The sequence below is a fragment of the Mustela nivalis genome (assembly GCF_964662115.1).
Source record: "Mustela nivalis genome assembly, chromosome: X".
Taxonomy (NCBI): Eukaryota; Metazoa; Chordata; class Mammalia; order Carnivora; family Mustelidae; genus Mustela; species Mustela nivalis.
The window spans coordinates 64106978-64127951 of NC_139040.1; the positions used below are offsets into that span (position 1 = coordinate 64106978).

General features: G+C 37.1%; 1 long non-coding RNA gene across 1 annotated transcript in view; it reads left to right on the forward strand.

Annotated features, from left to right (window-relative positions):
- Positions 1-20974, forward strand: part of LOC309855605 — a 115644-nt gene that overhangs the window by 49165 nt on the left and 45505 nt on the right. Inside the window, exons 5-7 of the long non-coding RNA XR_014306879.1 lie at positions 13533-13560; positions 16689-16893; positions 19405-19534. This is a non-coding gene — a long non-coding RNA (uncharacterized lncRNA). The remainder of the gene's footprint in view (positions 1-13532; positions 13561-16688; positions 16894-19404; positions 19535-20974) is intronic.

Consider the following 20974-nt stretch of genomic DNA (forward strand, 5'->3'; position numbering starts at 1 on the left):
ATACTCTCAATAGATGCTGAAAAAACATTAGACAAAATGCAGCATCCCTTCCTGATCAAAACTCTTCAAAGTGTAGGGATAGAGGGCACATACCTCAATATTATCAAAGCCATTTATGAAAAACCCACCACAAATATCATTCTCAATGGAGAAAAACTGAAAGCCTTTCCACTAAGGTCAGGAACACAGCAGGGATGTCCATTATCACCACTGCTATTCAAAATAGTACTAGAAGTCCTAGACTCAGCAATCAGACAACAAAAGGAAATTAAAGGCATCCAAATCGGCAAAGAAGAAGTCAAACTATCACTCTTCACCAATGACATGATACTATACGTGGAAAACTCAAAAGACTCCACTCCAAAACTGCTAGAACTTGTACAGGAATTCAGTAAAGTGTCAGGATATAAAATCAATGCACAGAAATCAGTTGCATTTCTCTACACCAACAACAAGACAGAAGAAAGAGAAATTAAGGAGTTAATCCCATTTACAATTTAACACCAAACCATAAGATACCTAGGAATAAACCTAACCAAAGACCAAAAATCTATACTCAGAAAACTATAAAGTACTCATGAAAGAAATTGAGGAAGACACAAAGAAATGGAAACATGTTCCATGCTCCTGGATTGGAAGAATAAATATTGTGAAAATGTCTATGATACCTAAAGCAATCTACACATTTAATGTAATTCCTATCAAAGTAACATCCATCTTATTTTAAGAAATGGAACAATTAATCCTAAAATTTATATGGAACCAGAAAAGACGACGAATATCCAAAGGAATATTGAAAAAGAAAGCCAAAGTTGGTGGCATCACAATTCCACACTTCAAGCTCTATTAAAAAGCTGTCATCATCAAGACAGCATGGTACTGGCACAAAAACAGACACATAGATCAATGGAACAGAATAGAGAGCCCAGAAATAGACCCTCAACTCCATGGTCAACTAATCTTCGACAAAGCAGGGAAGAATGTCCAGTGGAAAAAAGACAGCCTCTTCAATAAAAAAGATCAAAAAGGAGAATTACAGACCAATATCCTTGATGAACAGATGCGAAGATTCTCACCAAAATACTAGCCAATAGGAACCAACAGTGCTTTAAAAGGATTATTCACCATGACCAAGTGGGAATTATTCCTGGGCTGCAAGGTTGGTTCAACATCTGCAAATCAATCAATATGATACAATACATTAATAAAGAACAAGAACTATATGCTACTTTCAGTAGAATCTGAAAAAGTATTTGACAAAGTATAACATCTTTTCTAGATCAAAACTCTTCAAAGCGTAGGGATAGAGGGCACATACCTCAGTATCATCAATACTCTATGTCTTTTGATTGGAGCCTTTAGTCCATTTACTTTCAGAATGATTTTTGAAAGACATGGATTTAGTGCCATTGCATTATCTGTAAAGTTGCTATTTCTAGTGTTATCCTCTCTTGTCTTTGTTGCTTTTGGTCTTTTTTCCCCATTCAAAGTGTATCTTTTAATATTTCTTGCAGTGCTGATTTAGCGGTCATGAACTCCTTTAGTTTTTGTTTGGGAAACTCCTTATCTCTCCTCCTATTCTGAATGATAGCCTTGCTGGAAAGAGTATTCTTGCCTGCATATTTTTCCCATTTGACACATTGAATATATCATGTTTCTTTCTTTTGGTCCAAGTTTCTTTGGACAGATCTGCTGTTAACCTGATCTGTCTTCCCTTGTGGGATAAGACTTTTTCCCTTTTGCTTTCAGGATTCTTTCCTTGTCTGTGTATTTTGTGTATTTGACTATGATATGTCTTGGTGGTGATTGGTTGGCTTTTGTTGAATTTAATGGAAGTTCTCTGTCTTTCTTGGATTTTAATGTTGTGTCCTACCCAGATTAGTGAAGTTTTAAGCTACAATTTGCTCACATAAATCTTCTGCTTTTTTTTTTTTCTCTCTTTTCTTCTTCTGGGACTTCTATAAAAAAGAATGTTATGACACTTTAAGGAGCCATTGAGTTCCCTAAGTCTTCATTCTTTCTTTCCTTCTTCTTTTCAGCTTCATTATTTGCCATAACTTTATTTTCTATATCACTAGTTAGTTCCTTTACTTCTTCCATCCTTGTTGTTATGACATCCAGTTGGATTTCCAGATGGAAATCCCAGCTATAGCATTTTTAATTTTCTTTTTGCTGGTTTTTAGTACTTTTACTTACTAGAGAAGTAAGGGATTCTCTAATGTTCACTATGCTTTTTCCAAGCCCAGTTAGTATCCTTATAATTGTTCTATAATCTGTTTCAGACATCTTACTTATATCTGTATTGATTAAATCCCTGGCCATGACTTCTCCCTGTTACTTCTTTTGGGGTGTATTCCTCCAACTTGTCATTTGTTCCAGGTCACTGTTGTGTGTGTGTGTGTGAGAGAGAGATTGTTAGGAAAACATGTTATATTCCTGCTTCTGTGAGTAATGGCTATATTAAGAAGAGGGTAAAAAAGGGAGGGGGCTCCTATGTGTAGTCTGCTATTGTTTTTTGGCCGCTGCTACCCTCAGATCAGCCCTCTGCAGAGTTTCTACTGGCCTGCAGTGGGGTGAGGGGTGTTTGGATGTTGTCCACTGTGTGGCAAGTTTTAACTAAGTGTGATTTGGTCTGCTTGTAAAAGAAGCTAGATCAAAAAAGAGAGAGAGATAGATGCTAGATCTTATTTCCCATAGAACTGAAGCTTTGCAGCACTCTATGATGGGAAGACTTGATGCATGTTGGGGGTTTGTGCTGGTGTTCTCAGGGAGGGGTCTGTGGCACTGATTTCTCAGGAGGAATTGCCCTAGTGTATATGCACCTGCAGGGCCCAGGGGGGTGGGCTTGTTGTAAGTGGCTCAAGCCTCCAATTGGGGGCACTGTATTGTGCTGAATTTGGTCATTGCTGGTGGGCAGAAGCGAAAGTGGCTTTGCTCAGCTATCTCATCCCTGGATTGGGGAGTTCAGGCACAACACTCTTCAGGAAGTCCTCACAGAATAGTAAATAATCTCCAATCAAGAAATGGGCAGAGGACATGAACAGACATTTCTGCAAAGAAGACATCCAGATGGCCAACAGACACATGAAAAAGTGCTCCATATCACTTGGCATCAGGGAAATACAAATCAAGCCCACAATGAGATATCACCTCACACCAGTCAGAATGGCTAAAATCAACAAGTCAGGAAATGACAGATGCTGGCGAGGATGCGGAGAAAGGGGAACCCTCCTACACAATGCAAGCTGGTGCAACCACTCTGGAAAACAGCATGGAGGTTCCTCAAAATGTTGAAAATAGAATTGCCCCATGACCCAGCAATTGCACTACTGGGTATTTACCCTAAAGATACAAACGTAGTGATCTGAAGGGGAATTTGCACCTGAATGTTTATAGCAGCAATGTCCACAATAGCCAAACTATGGAAAGAACCTAGATGTCCATCAACAGATGAATGGATCAAGATGTGGTATATATACACAATGGAATACTATGTAGCCATCAAAAGAAATCAAATCTTGCCATTTGCGACAACATGGATGGAACTAGAGCGTATCATGCTTAGCGAAATAAGTCAAGCAGAGAAAGACAGCTATCATATGATCTCCCTGATATGAGGAAGTGGTGATGCAACATGGGGGCTTAAGTGGGTAGGAGAAGAATCAATGAAACAAGATGGGATTGGGAGGGAGACAAACCATAAGTGACTCTTAATCTCACAAAACAAGCTGAGGGTTGCTGGAGGGAGGGGGGTTGGGAGAAGGGGGGTGGGGTTATGGACATTGGGGAGGGTATGTGCTTTGGTGAGTGCTGTGAAGTGTGTAAACCTGGCGATTCACAGACCTGTACCCCTGGGGATAAAAATATATGTTTGTAAAAAATAAAAAATTTAAAAAAAGTAATTAAAAAAAAGAATAGTAAATAATCACCCTTCTTTTGTACTTGGCTTCTGTCAAGTTCCTGCCTTCACCCTGTTTGTGTCCAAGCTGTCTACCTGTGATGTGGCCCAATACTATGTTTTATCTCAGACACAGCTGGGTTTCAAAACCAAATTTTAGGGACCAATGCAGCATGGACCAGTCCTGATCCTCCGAGTGAAGGCCTCATTGTGCTTTTGCCACTTGCTGCTTTGTCCCAGAAAAACAGTCACATGACTGTCCAGTGGTTCAGAGTTTAAAAGTGGAACAAAAAGGCACTGAGGTTTGCTGCCCTCAGCTTGTGTCTTTGGTCCCCTTACACTAGGGAAGAGGCAGCCTGTTCTTTTGTCCCCAGAGAGGCTGTTCCACTACTCACAAATGCACTCCAAGAAGGGGAACTGTTTCTCGATGTGCAACCCAGAAGATCCTCCGACCATGCTGCTCGCTCCCAAGTATCTGTCCTTCTTCCCTGTAGTAGCACTGCTAAGCCTGCCAGGGATGACCCCAGTGGTGGTATGGACTTCTAAAACTTCAGATTTTGTGGTCTGCTGCTTAAAATAACTTCCAGTAGTCAGCTCCTCTCCTTTCCTCAGTCAGTGGTTTTAAAGAATTTTTCTTGTGCACTCCCCTACCTGCTGCTTCATGCTCTCTCTCTGTCTCTCACTCCTCTTTCCATGATCAGGACTCTCTCCCCTTCACAGCAGCTGCAGTCCTTTTCTCCCTCAAATTAACTCTCCACAGTTCTATCTTCCACAAGGTGGTTGTTTTTCTACTTGTATATGTGTAGTTATGTCCTTTCAGTCTTCAGATTGATTTCTTGGATGTTCCAAATGATTTGACATTTATCTAGCTGTGTTTGAGGGATTTGGAAAGCTTAAGGTCCCCCTACTCCACTACCATCTTAACGCCTGCCAGATCTTTAATAGTTAAGCAGAAAGGACATCCCATTCCTTAACTTCTAAGTTTTAATTACCTCTCTGAAATTCCTTTCTTATAGTTATCCAGCCTCTCATTACACACTTGGAGTTTAAGGTGTACTCACTTACAAGGCAGCCCATTCCATTGTTGCACTTCTCTTACTTGGACAAAACACAGTGTTATTTAAACATTATGATCTCTTTAAAGTTGGATCTGGGTTTAAATCCTGGCTCTACACCTTACTGAAGAAATTGCTTTATCTCTTTGAACTTCAGCTAGCAAATTATGCTATATATATGCCTCTACCTGGGTCCACATAGGAAATTGAGATCTTCCAATATCACAGAAAATATTTTAAACCAGAGCAGCAATGATTAACTAGTAAGTAGTTTGTAATAAGGCTTTGATCATTGACTCAGTCAGTATCTTCCAAGCTGGGTATAATTTCTCCATCCTTAATCAACTCTGAAGAATGTTAATATTTTCAAAACTTTCAAGTCACCCAAGCTATCTCAATAACAGCTCTTCTTAACAGCAAACAGAATATGTCCCTCAGAAGCAGATGTTCATTCTTATCCTGTCTCTAAACTTTTGCTCATGTTGTGCTCAAAATTTGAAATGCCATTTCATTCTCCTCTCAATCATTATAAATCCTATTCATTCTTTAGGGCAAGATTTAATTTCAGCCTCCATCATGAAGCCTTTCTTGATCATTTCCAAACATAAGGCTGTCTTCAAACACATGGAATTGATCATACACAATATTACATTTTCCCTAGTCATTCAAAAAAACCCTAAAAAAATTCCTATTTGTACCATACCTACTATGTGCCAAAATTTATAATAAATACAAAAATATACATAAACAAGGTCTTTGAACTAGTACACAGAAATAGCTAACTAGTGGACCAGAAACAAAACTAGTAATGGAGCAACACAATTTTTTTGTTTCAGGTATAAAATATAATGATGCAACTATTCTATACATTTCTTGGTGCTCATCAAGCTAAGTGTACTCTTAATCCCCTTTATCTATTTCACCCATTCCCACCTACCTTCACTCTGGCAACCATAAGTTTATTTTGTATATTGAAGTCTTTTCTCTTGTTTGTTTTTCTTTTTAATTTGTTTATTTTTTACTTAAGTTCCCCCATATGGGGTTAATTGTATGGTATTTGTCTGTAACTTATTTCATTTAGCATTATACCATCTAGGTACATCCATGTTGTTGCAAATGTCAAGATTTCATTCCTTTTTATGGCTGAGTAATATTTCATTGAATATATATTTCACATCATCTATATTTATTCATCTATCAATGGATACTTGGGTTCCTTCCCTAATTGAGTATTGTAAATCATGCTTCAGTAAACACAGGGCTGTGTATATCTTTTTGATTTTGTGTTTTCATTTTCTTTGGGTAAATGCCCAGGAGAGTAAATCTCTTAATTATAGCTTCTAGTAAGAAATAGATATTGATGGTGAAGCCTGGACAGTTTTGATCTGAAAAAGGGTGAGATATGGAGTGGAGGGGGTTTGAAACTAAGCAGGATAAGCTTGAGGGTTTCCTGGGACTAGAAACTCCAAGTAAAAACTAAAGAGCCCAAAGCTAAAAGTGGCTGGAACTGGAAAAATAAGACTTATATGTAGAGACAACATGAAACTTCTGGTTTCTCCTCTGGCTTAGAAGTCATCACTCCTGTTCTAATAACAATAAAAAAGGAATAAACTAAACATCATTGACCCTTCTTACATGTGCTAGAGAATTGAGATCTCAAGAAAACTGCTTACCCACCCCCAGTTGGATAGTCAGACAGGGGAAAACAGAACACAATTTATTAGAGCAGAATCCCAGGAGCAGAAAGTGCCCCTGGTAGTGATAATGAGTTAGGAAAACAAACTGTAGTTGGCACATTGTTGGAGGCTCAGTGTGGACAAGCTTGTTAGTTAAAAACTCCAGAGGGGACAAGTTTTAGGGGAGCCCCCACATTTTCACGAGTTTTATCTCTAGATTCCCTACTGAATTTTCACAGTGAAGATATAATAATAATAATAATAATAATAATAATAATAATAATAATAATCCCCTTGTGCATCCAGCAGAGGAAGGGGGAGAATAACCATTTTGAACTATGCCCAGAAAATTCTGCTCTTTTTAAAAAGGCCTGCCCTCAAAGGAAACTATTCTATCAAAGCCTAACTGACTGGGATTTTACCAGAGCCAAAATGTCCCAGGGAAAGGAAATACCAAACTCCAACCCCCTCTAGGCTTTCTGTCTCACCCAAGGGGATAAAAACTGAGAAGCACTTGTGAAGATCATGGGCTAGTAATGTGGGCTCACTAAAAGACTGAGCCTTAATCATAGGACTATAGAATGCTTCCCTTCTCCCCACACCTCATCATTACTTCAAGAGTGCTTCTGTATTATAACAGAGAAATGCAGCTGAAAGAACTGTGTGTCTCAGATATTACTTAAGAAGTCTCGGGGCACCTGGGTGGCTCAGTCATTTAAGCATCTGCCTTCAGCTCAGGTCATGAACCCAGGGTCCTGGAATTGAGTCCCATGTTAGGCTCTCTGCTCAGTGGGGAGTCTCCTTCTCCCTCTCCTTCTGCCTGCCTCTCCCTCTCACCCCTGTCAAATAAATAAATTTTTAAAAATCTTTATTAAAAAAGAAGTCTTGGGATGCCTGGGTGGCTCAGTTGGTTAAGCGGCTGCCTTCAGCTCAGGTCATGATCCCAGCGGTGTGGGATCGAGTCCCACATCGGGCTCCTTGCTCAGCAGGGAGCCTGCTTCTCCCTCTGCCTCTGCTGCCACTCTGCCTGCCTGTGCTGTCTCTCTTTCTCTCTCTCTTTGGCAAATAAATAAATAAAATCTTAAAAAAAAAAGAAGTCTTAACAGGAGAGAGAGAGCAAAACAAAAACAAAACAAAACAAAACAAACAAACAAAAACACAAGTGCACCAGAAAAAATGGTTTCTGACATCTACAGCTAAAGCAAATAGTAAACACAGTAAAACACCTAGCAGATAAACATAAAACTTCATAGTAAATGCCTATTTACCTCAGTTCCTTTTACTAAGTAAATCATGTCTGGCTACTAGTAAAAAAATAAAAGACATACTAAAAGACAAAAAAAAAAAAATACAGTTTGAAGTGACAGAGCAAGCACCAGAATCAGACTCAAATACAGCAGAGATGTTGGAATTATCAGACTGAGAATATAAAGCAACTATATTAATATAATAAGGGCTCTGATGGAAAAAATGGACATCATGCAAGAACAGATGGGTAATTTGAGCAAATAAATGGAAACTCTTTCTTAAAGAATCAAAAGGAAATGCTAGAAATCAAAAACAGAAATACAGAATTACATTTGATAGACACATCAAAAACAATAGACTGGACACAGCTGAAGAAAGAATCAGTGAACTTGAAGGATTGTCAATAGGAACTTCTAAGAATAAAATGCAAACAGAAAAAAGAATGAAAAGGGCAGAACAGAATATGCAACCCGTGGGACAATTGCAAAAGTTGTAACATACACAATGCAAATACTAGAAGGAGAGAGAAAAGAGCAGAAAAAATATTCAAAGTAATAATGACTACAAATTTTTCTAAAACTAATGAAATACATTAATCTAGAGATGCAGGAATCTCACAGAAGACCAAACAAGGCAAATACCAAAAATATATTCCTAGGCATATCATAATCAAACTGGAGAAAATCAAAGGCATAGGAAAATCTTGAAAAAAGCCTAATGAACAAAACACCTTATCTATAGAGGACAGAGGGTAAGAATTACATCAGATTTCTCTTCAAAAACTATGCTAACAAGAAGAGTAGAATGAAATATTTCAAGTATTGAAAGATAAAGCCTGTGAACCTAGAATTCTGTATTCAGAGAAATTATACCTCAAAAGCTTAAGAGAAATAAAGCCTTTCTTAGACAGAAGTTGAGAGAATTTATCACCAGTATATATGCTCAAAAGTTCTTCAGAAATAAGGAGAATGATATAGGTCAAAAACTTGGATCTACATTAAGAAAGAGCATTAGAGAATGAATAAATGGAGGTAAAATTAAATATATTATTTTTATTTTATGTGATACATAACTATTCAAAGTAATAAAGTAATAATGTATTTGATAGTTATAGCTTATGCATAAGTGAAATGAATGACACCAATGTTATAAAATATAGGGAGAATGAATTGGTAATGCTCTGTTATAAGGTGTTTTACTACCTGTGAAGTGGTATGAAATTATTTGTGGGTTTTTTGGAGGGTGTGTATTTTTTAATATATATATTTTAATTTTAGTTGGCACACAATGTTATATTCATTGTACTTGGATGTACTTGGTGTACTAGGATTAGTTGTAAATATAAATTGCAAATTCTAGGGCTACTATTAGAAAAAGTAAAAAAAATACAACTGATATGCTAGGTGGAGAGAAAATGAAATCATATAAAATATTTAAAAGCAGAGAAGGCAGAAATAGAATGACAAAAAAAGAAACAAATAACAAAGGCAACACAGTGAAAGCAGTAAAAATATGGGTAGATATTAAGCCAACTATATCATAATCACTTTATATGTTAGTGGTCTAAATAACCCAATTAAAAGACAGTCCTAAGACTAGTTGAAAAATATATATCTACCCCCTATATTTGTTGCAGCATTATTTACAATAGCCAAGATATGGAAGCAGCCTAAGTGTCCATTGACAGATGAATAGATAAAAAAGATGTGGTATTTATATAATTGAATATTATGCAGCCATAAAAGGGATAAGATCTTGCCATTTGCAATAACATGTATGTACCTAGAGGGTATAATGCTAAGTGAAATAAGTAAGACAGAGAAAGAAACTACTGTATGATTTCACTTATATGTAACTCTAAAAAATAATACAAAAGAATAAACAAAAAGCAGAATCAGACCCATAAGTAGACAGAATAAACTGATTATTGTAGAGGGAAGGGAGGAACAGGCAAAATGGCTGAAAGGGAGTGAGAGATACAAGCTTCCAGTTGTGGCATCAATAAGTCATGAAATAAAAAGCACAGCATAGGGAATATAATCAATAATATTCTAAGAGTATTGTATGGTGACAGATGGTAGCTACACTGGTGGTAAGCATAGAATGAAGTATAGGGAAGTTAAACCACTATGTTGTACACCTGAAATTAATGTATCATTGTGTGTCAACTTTAGACAAATTAAAAAAGATTTTAGTCTTTAAGAGTGGACTAAAAAAAGGCTCAGGGCACCTGGGTGGCTCAGTTTTTAAGCATCTGCTTTTGGCTCAGGTCATGATCCCAGGGTCCTAGGATCTAGCCACACATTGGCCTCCCTGCTCAGCAGAAAGCTTGCCTTTCCCACTCCCTCTTCCTGTGTTCCCTCTCTTGCTGTGTCTCTGTCAAATCAATAAATAAAATCTTTAAAAAAAAAGGCTCAACTCTATGTTGTTTAGAGGACACCCACTTTAAATATAAAGACAAAGATAGATAAAAGTAAAGGAATAGAGATAGATATACTGTGCTAACATAAAAGAATTCTGAAAGAATTATAATAATAAAATATGTTTATTAAAATAATAAAAGACAAAGATGACTTCAAAGTAATGGAAATTATCAAAGATAAACAAGGGCATTATGTAATGGTAAAGATCAATACTCCAAGAACACATAAAAGTCCCTAATATGTATGCATCTAACAACAAAGCATCAAAATACATGAGGAAAAAACTCATAGAACTGCAAGGAAAAAAAGAGGAGCCCACTATTATAGTTGGAGATTTCTTATCTTATGTGATAGATCCAACAGGCAGAAAATCAGTAAGGACAGAGTTGAATTGAACAGCACCGTCTATCAACAGGATTACCAAATTCTATAAGTATTTTACAGAATACTTTATCCAACAACAGCAGAATGTGCATTCTTCTCTGGATCATGCAGAATATTCACCAAGATAAACCCATACTATGGGTCATAAAACAAACCTTAACAAATTTTTCCAAGAACAGAAATAAAAATTTATGTTCTTAGATCTCAATGGAATTAAACTAAAAATCAATAACCTGGGTGGTTTATTCATTAAGTGTCTGCCTTGCACTTGGGTCATGATCCCAGGGTTCTGGGATCTAGTCCCACATCAGGCTCCCTGCTCGGCGGGGGGCCTGATGCGCTCTCTCCCATTCCCCCTTCTTGTGTTCCCTCTCTCACTGTGTCTCTCTGTCAAATAAATAAATAAAATATAAAAAAATAAAAATCAATAACAGAAAAATGGTTGGAAAAGCCCACAATACTTGACTATTAACACGCTTATTCATAACACATAGACTATGGAAGAAGTTTCATGAACATTTTTTAAATATTTCACATTAAATGAAAAAGTATAAAATCAAAATTTGTGGTATGCAGCAAAGAGCACTTAGAGGAAAATTTATAGTAGTGAATTCATATATTAGAAAAGAAGAAAGATCTAAAATCAATAATCTAAGCTTCCACCTTAGGAAACTAGGAAAAGAGCAAATTAAATTCAAAGTAAGCAGAAGAAAGGAAGTAATAGAAATTATTATAGGAATCAATGAAATTGAAAATGAGAAATTAGTAGGGAAAATTAACAAAACTAAAAGCTATTCCTTTGAAAAAAATTAATAAGTTTGATAAACCCCTAACCAGGCTAAGAAAAGACACAAATTACTAATACTTGAAATGAAAGAGCTACCATCACTACTAATCACATTAATATTTAAAAGATAGTAAAGGAATATTATGAACAGAAAACACAAAAACTATGTGACCACAAATTTGATAATATAGGTAAGATGAACCTATTCCTTGAAGAATACAATCTACCAAAACTCAGACATGGAGGGAGAATGTAAATAAGCCTGTTTTTGGTAATGAAATTAAATCAATAATATTCTTCCAAAACAGAAAGTACCAGACACAGATGAGTACATTGGTGAATTCTACCAAATATTTTAAAAAGAATATATATGCAACTAATGAATCATTGAACACCACATCAAAAATGAACAATGTACTATATGTTGGCTAATTGTACATACATACATACATGCATACATAAATAAAACATGTATCAATTCTGTATAATCTCTCCAGAAAATAAAAGCAGAAAGAATATTTCTTAATGAATCCCATAATGCGGGGCACCGGGGTGGCTCAGTGGGTTAAAGCCTCTGCCTTCGGCTCAAATCATGATCTCAGGGTCCTGGGATAGAGCCCTGAATTGGGCTCTCTGCTCAGCAGGGAGCCTGCTTCCTCCTCTCTCTCTCTCTGCCTGCCTCTCTGCCTACTTGTGATCCCTGTCAAATAAATAAAATCTTTAAAAAAATGAATCCCATAATGCAGCATAATATAGTAGAAAGGACACAAGACTAGAATTCCAGTCTTGGCTTATATACTTATAAGTGTGTATAAATCACAAAACTTCTTTGAGCCTCAGTTTCTTCTTTAGTAAAGTATGGTTAATACTGTTATGGACTGGGGACGCCTGGGTGGCTCAGTTGGTTAAGCAGCTGCCTTCGGCTCAGGTCATGATCCCAGCGTCCTGGGATCAAGTCCCACATTGGGCTCCTTGCTCAGCAGGGAGCCTGCTTCTCCCTCTGCCTCTGCCTGCCATTCTGTATGCCTGTGCTCGCTCTCTTTCCCTCTCTCTGACAAATAAATAAAATCTTAAAAAAAAATACTGTTATGGACTGAATTGTATCACTCCAAATTCACACGTTGTTGTCCTAACTAGCTGATGTCAAAGAGTTTACTGTCTGTACTCTGCTTTAGGAATTTTTATGATTTCAGGTCCCATATTTATGTCTTTCATCCTTTTTGAACTTATTTTTGTATATGGTGTATGAAAATGATCCAGCTATATTTTGTATGATTTTGTCCAGTTTTCCCACACCATTTGCTGAAGAGACTTTTACCCATTGAATGTTCTTTCCTGCTTTGTCAAAGATTAGTTGACTATAAAATTGTCGATTCACTTCTGAATTTTCTATTCTCTTCTACTAATCAATGTGTTTATTTTTGTGCCAGTACCATACTTCCTTGATCACTGCAGTTTTGTAATATAACTTGAAGTCCAGAATTATGGTCCCTCCAGCTTTGCTTTTCATTTTCAAGATTGCTTTGGCAATTCAGGGTCTTTTGTTGTTCCATACAAATTTTAGGATTGTTTGCTCTAGTTTTATGAAAAATACTATTGGTATTTTGATAGGGATTGCATTAAGTGTGTCAATTGCTTTGGGTAGCATAGCATTTTAACAATATTTATTCTTCCAATCTATGAGCATGGAATGTCTTTCCATTTATTTGTGTCAGCTTCAATTTCTTTCATCAGTGTTTTATACTTCTCAGAATATGGGTCTTTCACCTCTTTGGTAAGTTTTTTTCCTAGCTATTTTATTATTTTTGGTGCGATTGTAAATGGGGTTGTTTTCTTAATTTCTCTTCCTGCTGCTTCATTATTGTGTGTAGAAATTCAACATATTTCTGTACTTTGATTTTGTATTCTACAAGTTTACTGAATTTATCAGTTCTAGCAGTTTTTTCTTGGAGTCTTTTGGATTTTCTATAAATAGTATTATATTATCTGCAGAGAGAGTTTTACTTCTTTTTACTGAATTCTTTTTTTTTTCCTTTTGTTTTCTGATTGTTTGTGACTAAGACTTCCAGTTCTATGATGAGTAAAAATGGTGAGTAGACATTCTTGTCTTGTTCCTGACCTTAGGGGCAAAGCTGTCACTTTTTCCCCATTAAGAATAATGTTAGCTGTCGATTTTTCATAGATGGTTTTTATTATGTTGAGATACACTCCCTCTAAGCCATTTTGTTGACAGTTTTTGTCATGAATGGATATTGACCTTTGTAATGCTTTTTTTCTCCATCTGTTGAAATGATCATATTTTTCTTATCCCTTCTCTTGTTGATGTGACATATCACAATTGATTGATTTGAAAATACTGAATCACTTTTGTGACCCAGGAATAAATCCCACTTGATTGTGGTGAATGACTTTTTAAATGTATTGTTGAATTCAGCTTGCTAGTAATTTATTGAGAATTTTTGCATCTATGTTCATCAGGGATATTGAACTATGGTCTCTTTTTCAGTGGTGTCTTTATTTGGTTCTGGTATCAGGGTAATGCTGGCCTCAGAATGAATTTGGGTGTTTCCTTCCCTTTCCTATTATTTTGGAGCAGTTTGAGAAGAATGGGTATTAACTTTTCTTTAAATGTTTAGTAGAATTCACCTGTGAAACTATCTGGTTCTGGACTTTTGTTTATTGGGAGTTTTATTTTTTTATTACTGGCTCAATTTGCTTGCTGTTTACCAGTCTTTTCAACTTTTCTATTTCTTCTTGTTTCACTTTTGATAGTTTTTATGTTCCTAGGAATTTATTCATTTCTTCTAAGTTTTCCAGTTTGTTAGCATGTAGTTTTCCATAATGTTCTCTTATGTTCACTTGTATTTCTGTGGTATTGGTTGTTACTTCTCTTCTCTCATTTGTGATTTTGAGTCCTTTCTTTTTTTTTTTTTTCTTGATAAGTCTAGTTAGAATTTTGGCAATTTTATTGATTCAAAAAAAACCTCCTGGTTTCATTGATCTGTTTTATCATTTTTTAAAGCTTCTATATCATTTATTTCTGCTCTAATCTTTATTATTTCCTTATTTCTGCTGGCTTTAGGTTTTGTTTGTTCTTTTTTTCTAGCTCCTTAAGGTATAACATTAGGTTATTTAATTGAGATTTTTCTTGCTTCTTGAAAGCCTGTATTGCTAACTTACTTCTTATAACCACTTTGCTGCAGCCTAAAGGTTTTGGGCTGTTGTGCTTTCATTTTTATTTCTTTCCATGTACTTTTAAATTTCTTCTTTGATTATCTGTTGACCTATTCATTGTTTAGTGGTATGTTGTTTAATCTCCATGTATTTGTGATCATTTCAGATTTTTTCTTGTAGTTGATTTCTAGTTTCATATTATTGTGGTAAGAAAATATGCATGGTATGATTTGGTCTTGAAATTGTTTAGGTTTGTTTTGTGGGGTAATATGTGCTCTGTTCTGAAGAATGTTCCATGTGGACTTGAAAAGAATGTGTATTCTGATGTTTTAGGATGAAATGTTCTGAATACATTTCCTAAATCCTACCTCTTTTATTGTGTCATTCAAAGTGATGGTTTCCTTTTTGATGTTCTGTTTAAATGATCTGTCCATTGATGTGAGGTGTTAAAGTCCTCTGCTTTTATTGTATTATTATTAATTCCTTTGTGTTTGTTATTAACTGTTTATGTATTTGGGTGCTCCTATGTTGAGTGCATACATACTTACAATTGTTATATCTTCCTCTTGGAGTGTCCCCTTTATTATTATATGGTGTCCTTCTTTGTCTCTTGTTACATATTTTTTTTGTTTTGTTTTAAAGTCATTTTGTTCAGTGTAAGTACTACTACTCTGGCTTTTTTCATTCAAGATTTTATTTAAATTCCAGTTAGTTTACATATGGTGTAGTACTAGTTTCAGGGTAAATTTATTGATTCATCAGTTGCATATAACACCCAATTCTCATTACATCAAGTGCCCTCCTAATGCCCATCACCCAATTACCCCATCCTCCCACCCACCTCCCCTTCAGAAACCTCAGTCTGTTCCTTAGAGTTAAGAGTCATTATGGTTTGCTTCCTTCCCTCTCTTTATCTCAATTTATTTCTCCTTCCCTTCCCTTATGCTCATCTGTCCTGTTTCTTAGATTCCACATATGAATGAAATCATATGGTATTTGTCTTTCTCTGACTGACTTATATTGCTTAGCATGATACACTCTAGTTTCATCAATGTCATTGCGAATGGGAAGATTTTATTCTTTTTGATGGCTGAGTAATATTTCATTGTATGTATATGGCATACATATATATGTATGTGTGTATATGTGTGTATACATACACACACATACATACACACCTCATCTGCTTTCTCCATTCATCAGTCGTCAGACATTAGGGCTTTTTCCATGTTTTGACTATTATGAATAGTGCCGCTGTAAATATTTGTATCCATTTTCATGATAGATGTTCCTCCATCTTTTCATTTTCAATATTCAGGTTCTTTAGAACTATAATGGGTCTCTTGTAGGCAGCATATACATGGGTCTTGGTTTTTTTTTAATTAGTTTTTTTAAAATATTTTTATTTTATTTTATTTATTTGACAGAGAGAGAGAGAGATCACAAGTAGGCAGAGAGGCAGGCAGAGAGAGAGGGGGAAGCAGGCTCCTTGCCGAGCGGAGAGCCCGATGTGGGGCTCGATCCAAGGACCCTGAGATCATGACCCGGGCCGAAGGCAGAGGCTTAACCCACCGAGCCACCCAGGCGCCCCTAATTAATTTTTTTTTTCCGTGTAAAAGTATTCATTGTTTTTGCACCACACCCAGTGCTCCATGCAATCCGTGCCCTCTCTAATACCTACCACCTGGTTCCCCCAACCTCCCATTCCCCACCCCTTCAAAACCCTCAGATTTTTTTCAGATTCTATAGTCTCTCATGGTTCACCACCCCTTCCAATTTCCCTCAACTCCCTTCTCCTCTCCATCTCCCCTTGTCCTCCATGCTATTTGTTATGCTCCACAAATAAGTGAAACCATATGATAATTGACCCTCTCTGCTTGAACTATTTCACTCAGCATTATCTCTTCCAGTCCTGTTCATGTTGCTACAAAAGTTGGGTATTCATCCTTTCTGATGGAGGCATAATACTCCATAGTGTATATGGACCACATCTTCTTTATCCATTCATCCATTGAAGGGCATTGACCGCTTGCTATTTTCTAGGCAGCATTCTGGGACACTGAAGACACAAAGACGTCATAGTCGGGGGAGATAAGTTGTCGGGGAAGTAGGAGGAGGCGCCCTTTCAACCTGTACCCTAAAGTGAGCTGATTACCTTTCAAAGAACTCTGATCACCCACAAAATCAGCCTGAGATCAGAATTATACACGTCTGGATCTCTAGCGGAGCAGAAGACACCAGTGGGCAGGTAAAGCGGAGTGGAAAAGTTGAACTGATATTGGAAGATAAACAAAAGGGAGAGGGAGCCACCAGAGGTGACCCATTAGAAAGTAATATCCCAATACGAGAGTGCCTTGCATCTGGGGACCAGCATTAACTTGGGAGTCTAGTAGAAAGCACTCAAAAAGAACAAAGGATCACGGGGGGGGGAGGGTTGTAGGAAATGGGGTGTTAGGGATGGGGCTTAAGTCCCCAGACCCAGGACAGCCACCCCTGGCACAGAGCCAGAGAGAGTGTGGCGGAGAAACCAGGTCTTGGTCCCCGAGCCACCAGCGTGCCTGAGAGCGCGTGGGGCCCAGCTCCCATGAGGGGCTGGGAGCCTCGTCAGCCAACAGAAGCACAACCTTTTTGCAGTCCCCATGCGAGTACCCTGCCGTGCTATCAGTGTCCAAGTTGCGCCCCCATGCCCTCCTCTGAGAGAGGTGCGCACAGGCACCAGCCTGGTGCTCTCGACCAGTAAAGACCAGGCACTCCCAGCCCCCAGCCAGGGCCAGTGGGAAAATCTCAGTGTGTGATCACTGCTTGGAACTTCTCTGGCAGTCTGGAGCTGCCCAGACAGCCACCTCTGCCGTGGTTTTGGGTACGAGCAAAAAATTCTGTGTCCCCAGGAACCGTGACTGGGAACCTGTTCTGCCAGCAGCCAAGGAGGGATTTATTTGGGCTCTGCAGCCAGACTGAGGCTTCTCTCTGCGAGGGAGGTCAGGGTGCAGGTTGCTTTCCTCTAAACCTACAAAAACTATCCAAAGCAGTCAAGGTGAGAGAGAAAAATGAAAGTGAACAAACATAACAACCTCCAGAGAACAAAAGCCTGAAAAAACCAGTTTCCCCAGAGCCCAACCTCTTGAGGGAGGCGGGAGGACTTAACTCAGAGAACATCATTGACTGAAAACCCACTTGGCAGGCTCCTCCCCCAGAAAACCAACCAGGAAAGAAAAAAAAAAAAAAAGATGACAAGAGAACAACCACCACTACTCCATAGGACAACTTTTATTTTTAATTCGTTCCCACTATTCTGGCTCATTTTTTTATATAGATAATTTTTTAACCTATTTACCATCACAGTGAGCTGTCCAGTACATCAAATTCTATAATAACCTTCTAACCTGAACTTTTTGATACATACACCTGTGTTTTCCTTTTGAATTTCTATTTTTTAAATTTCTTTTTTAAAAAATTTTAGTTTAGTTGGGTTTTGTTTTTAAAATCTATTTTGTCAATGTTATGTTTTTGATTGGAGCATTTTGTGTATTTACTTTCAAAGTAGTTATTGATAGATATGTGTTTATTGCCATTTTATTACTTTTTTTGTGCTTGTTTCTGAAGATTTTCTCTTATCCTTTTTTGTCTTTCTCTACAAAGCAGATATCCTAAGCTTGGGTTGTGATCATGGAAAATAGTGGCCTGTGGGATCCCGCTAATTTGAAAGTGTTCTTTGTATGTTAGTTTTAAGATCTCATTGGGACCTGTATTAAAGACTAGAACATAGCTTCATATCCTCTCTTTTTTAAATCTTTCTTCTCTCTTTAACTCCAGAGTATTAAAGCTACATACTCTTTGTTTTTTCCTTCAGAGACATCATTCAGGCACCAAAAACAGAAATGGAAAGAGACAGGTTTAGTCCAAAGCACCAGTTTCCATTGCCTTAAGCTGCCTCAATGGTTTTTTTTAGAGTGTAGAATTTCTCACACTTGGTCTCAGGCCCACAGTGTGTGCAATACTTCAATCAAATTGCTTATGACATATTGGAGTGAGTGCTTAGGAATTATGAGTTCTTCGTATATTAAAAGAAGGCTGAATACTACTTACAGAGGCACTGAGGTAAAGAGGGGAATAGTTCTCAAAATTCCTCCTTGTCATGGAGTTATACTCAAATGTTGAGTTCTGTTTTACATAACACACAAAGATGCACAGTCAGAGACCATGGTGGAAAATATAGATTCCAAGAATGTCATTCAAAGTCCTCCACACTCTGGTCCTGGCCCGTTTTTCTGTTCTAATCTATTATGCTTATTCTTTCAGTTTAGTTCCATATATGTTTATTTGAGTGTTTGTGATTGGTCACATCCTAGGCCCTGTAGATAAACAAACCAATCTATCTACAGTCCTTTCTTCAAGAAGCTCAAAAACTCATCATCCCAGAAGGGAAAATTCTAAAGTGTACTGCACGGTTAATGGGATTATAGGAGCCTGCTCCATGTGAAGAAGTTATGCATGAGGGCATGTGAGCCATTCTTGGCCACCGGTTTTTCTGACAGCCATAGGAGGCCAAAGGGAATAGAGAAGAGAATTTAGATAGGTGCAGTGTAAGTCATGGGTTCCAGTTCTGTTGTTTTGATTTTGGGCAAGTCGCTTCTTGCAAGAGATGCAAAGTAATATTATTTTCCTGCTTAACCATAGGGAAGAGTTGAACAAACTTCAAGGAATGAGGTATAACCATCAATGAATTTTTTCCTTATGGTGAATATTTGTTCCTCAATAGGATGTTTGACTCTTCCAGCAATTTTGAGAGAAGCTTGGAAAGCATGAAACGTGCTGACATTCTAGCAGTCTTGGTGTGTACAAAGTTCTCAACCTGTAATCATCTAGGAATGCAATTCTGGGAATATCAGGTATCCAAATTCCACCTGTGTTTCTCCTTGATGCCCCATTTATCCCTAAGACATCTGCTATAACAGGGGTGTGTGTGTGTGTGTGTGTGTGTGTGTGTGTGTGTGTGTTTTAGCTGATAGAGAGAAAGATGTCTGGGTGAGGGGAGAGGGTACTGCTGCTGCGGATTACAGGCATTTGAGATAACAGGCATTGGATGTTCTGCAGTGTTAACAATGGGCTCCATTCCTTCAGGATTTTCAAGGAAAAAGACTAGGGATGAGATGTGAAGGAGAAAACAATCTAGATAGTGGTATCTGTTACCAATTCAGTACAAATAGTGCATAAAGTTCATAGGTAGACAAATATTTAACTTTAAAAAATCTTAAAAGTTAAAGTGAAAAAATTAGAGTTTTTGTCATCTCATAAATGTAAATAAAGCCATTCTTGAGAATTTAAAAAAAAAGAGTAGAAAGACTGTTGCTCAAATGGAACTTTGATATTTGGTAAAAAGGATGTTCTGGAGGTCAAGATACTTGGATTCTAGTCCCAGTTCTGTCACTGACTTGATATGTGACCTTGGGAAAGTAATCTCTTAGTTGTGACCCTCACTTTCTTAATATTAAAAAAGTGGCTGGAATAACTGATTTCCAAGGTTACTTTCTCACTCTGACTTTCAATATTTTGGGTCCTCAAATTTCTTTAGAGAGGGAGCAAATACCAAGACTGTCAGATATCATAAACAGAAAGTTAAGGAATATAAGATAATAAAATAATTTTACGGTACCAAAACAGAAAGTATGAATTATGCATTGTATTATTGTGTTACTAGTATTTTACTCTATGTACTTTCCAGATTTCGCAGGATAAATATCTTGTCCTATTTTCCCTATAAACAGTCCAAATATCCTGGTAATTGTAATGTTTTACCATTCCAATTGAATCTTCTAAACTGCCTTCTAAACTTCAGAACACGTTTCCTTAGAAAATCAGAGAGATAGACAAGCCATAAGAGACTCTTAACTATAGGAAACAAACTGAGGGTTGCTGGAGGGGAGGTTGGGGAGCATGGGGTAACTGGGTGATGGACATTAAGGAAGGCACATATAATGAACACTGGGTGTTATATGTAACTGATGAATAACTGAATTCTACCTCTGAAACTAATGATATGCTGCTATATGTTAACTGATTGAATTTCAATAAAATAAAAAAAAATCCCTTATTTTTGCTTCAGAAAATATGGTTGCCATAACTCTGTAGCACTCATTTTATGTTTCCTTTCTAGGTTTTTTTCTAATGCATATGAATTTTTTCATTGGCATAAGGAATATTTAAAGCAATTGAAACTTTCTATAAATATAATATGCATGGATCACTTATTACTCACAAATGACATGTGTTTGGGAATACAAAAAATCATGCTTAAAACTAGACATGTACATTGGATGTTTAGAATAGAC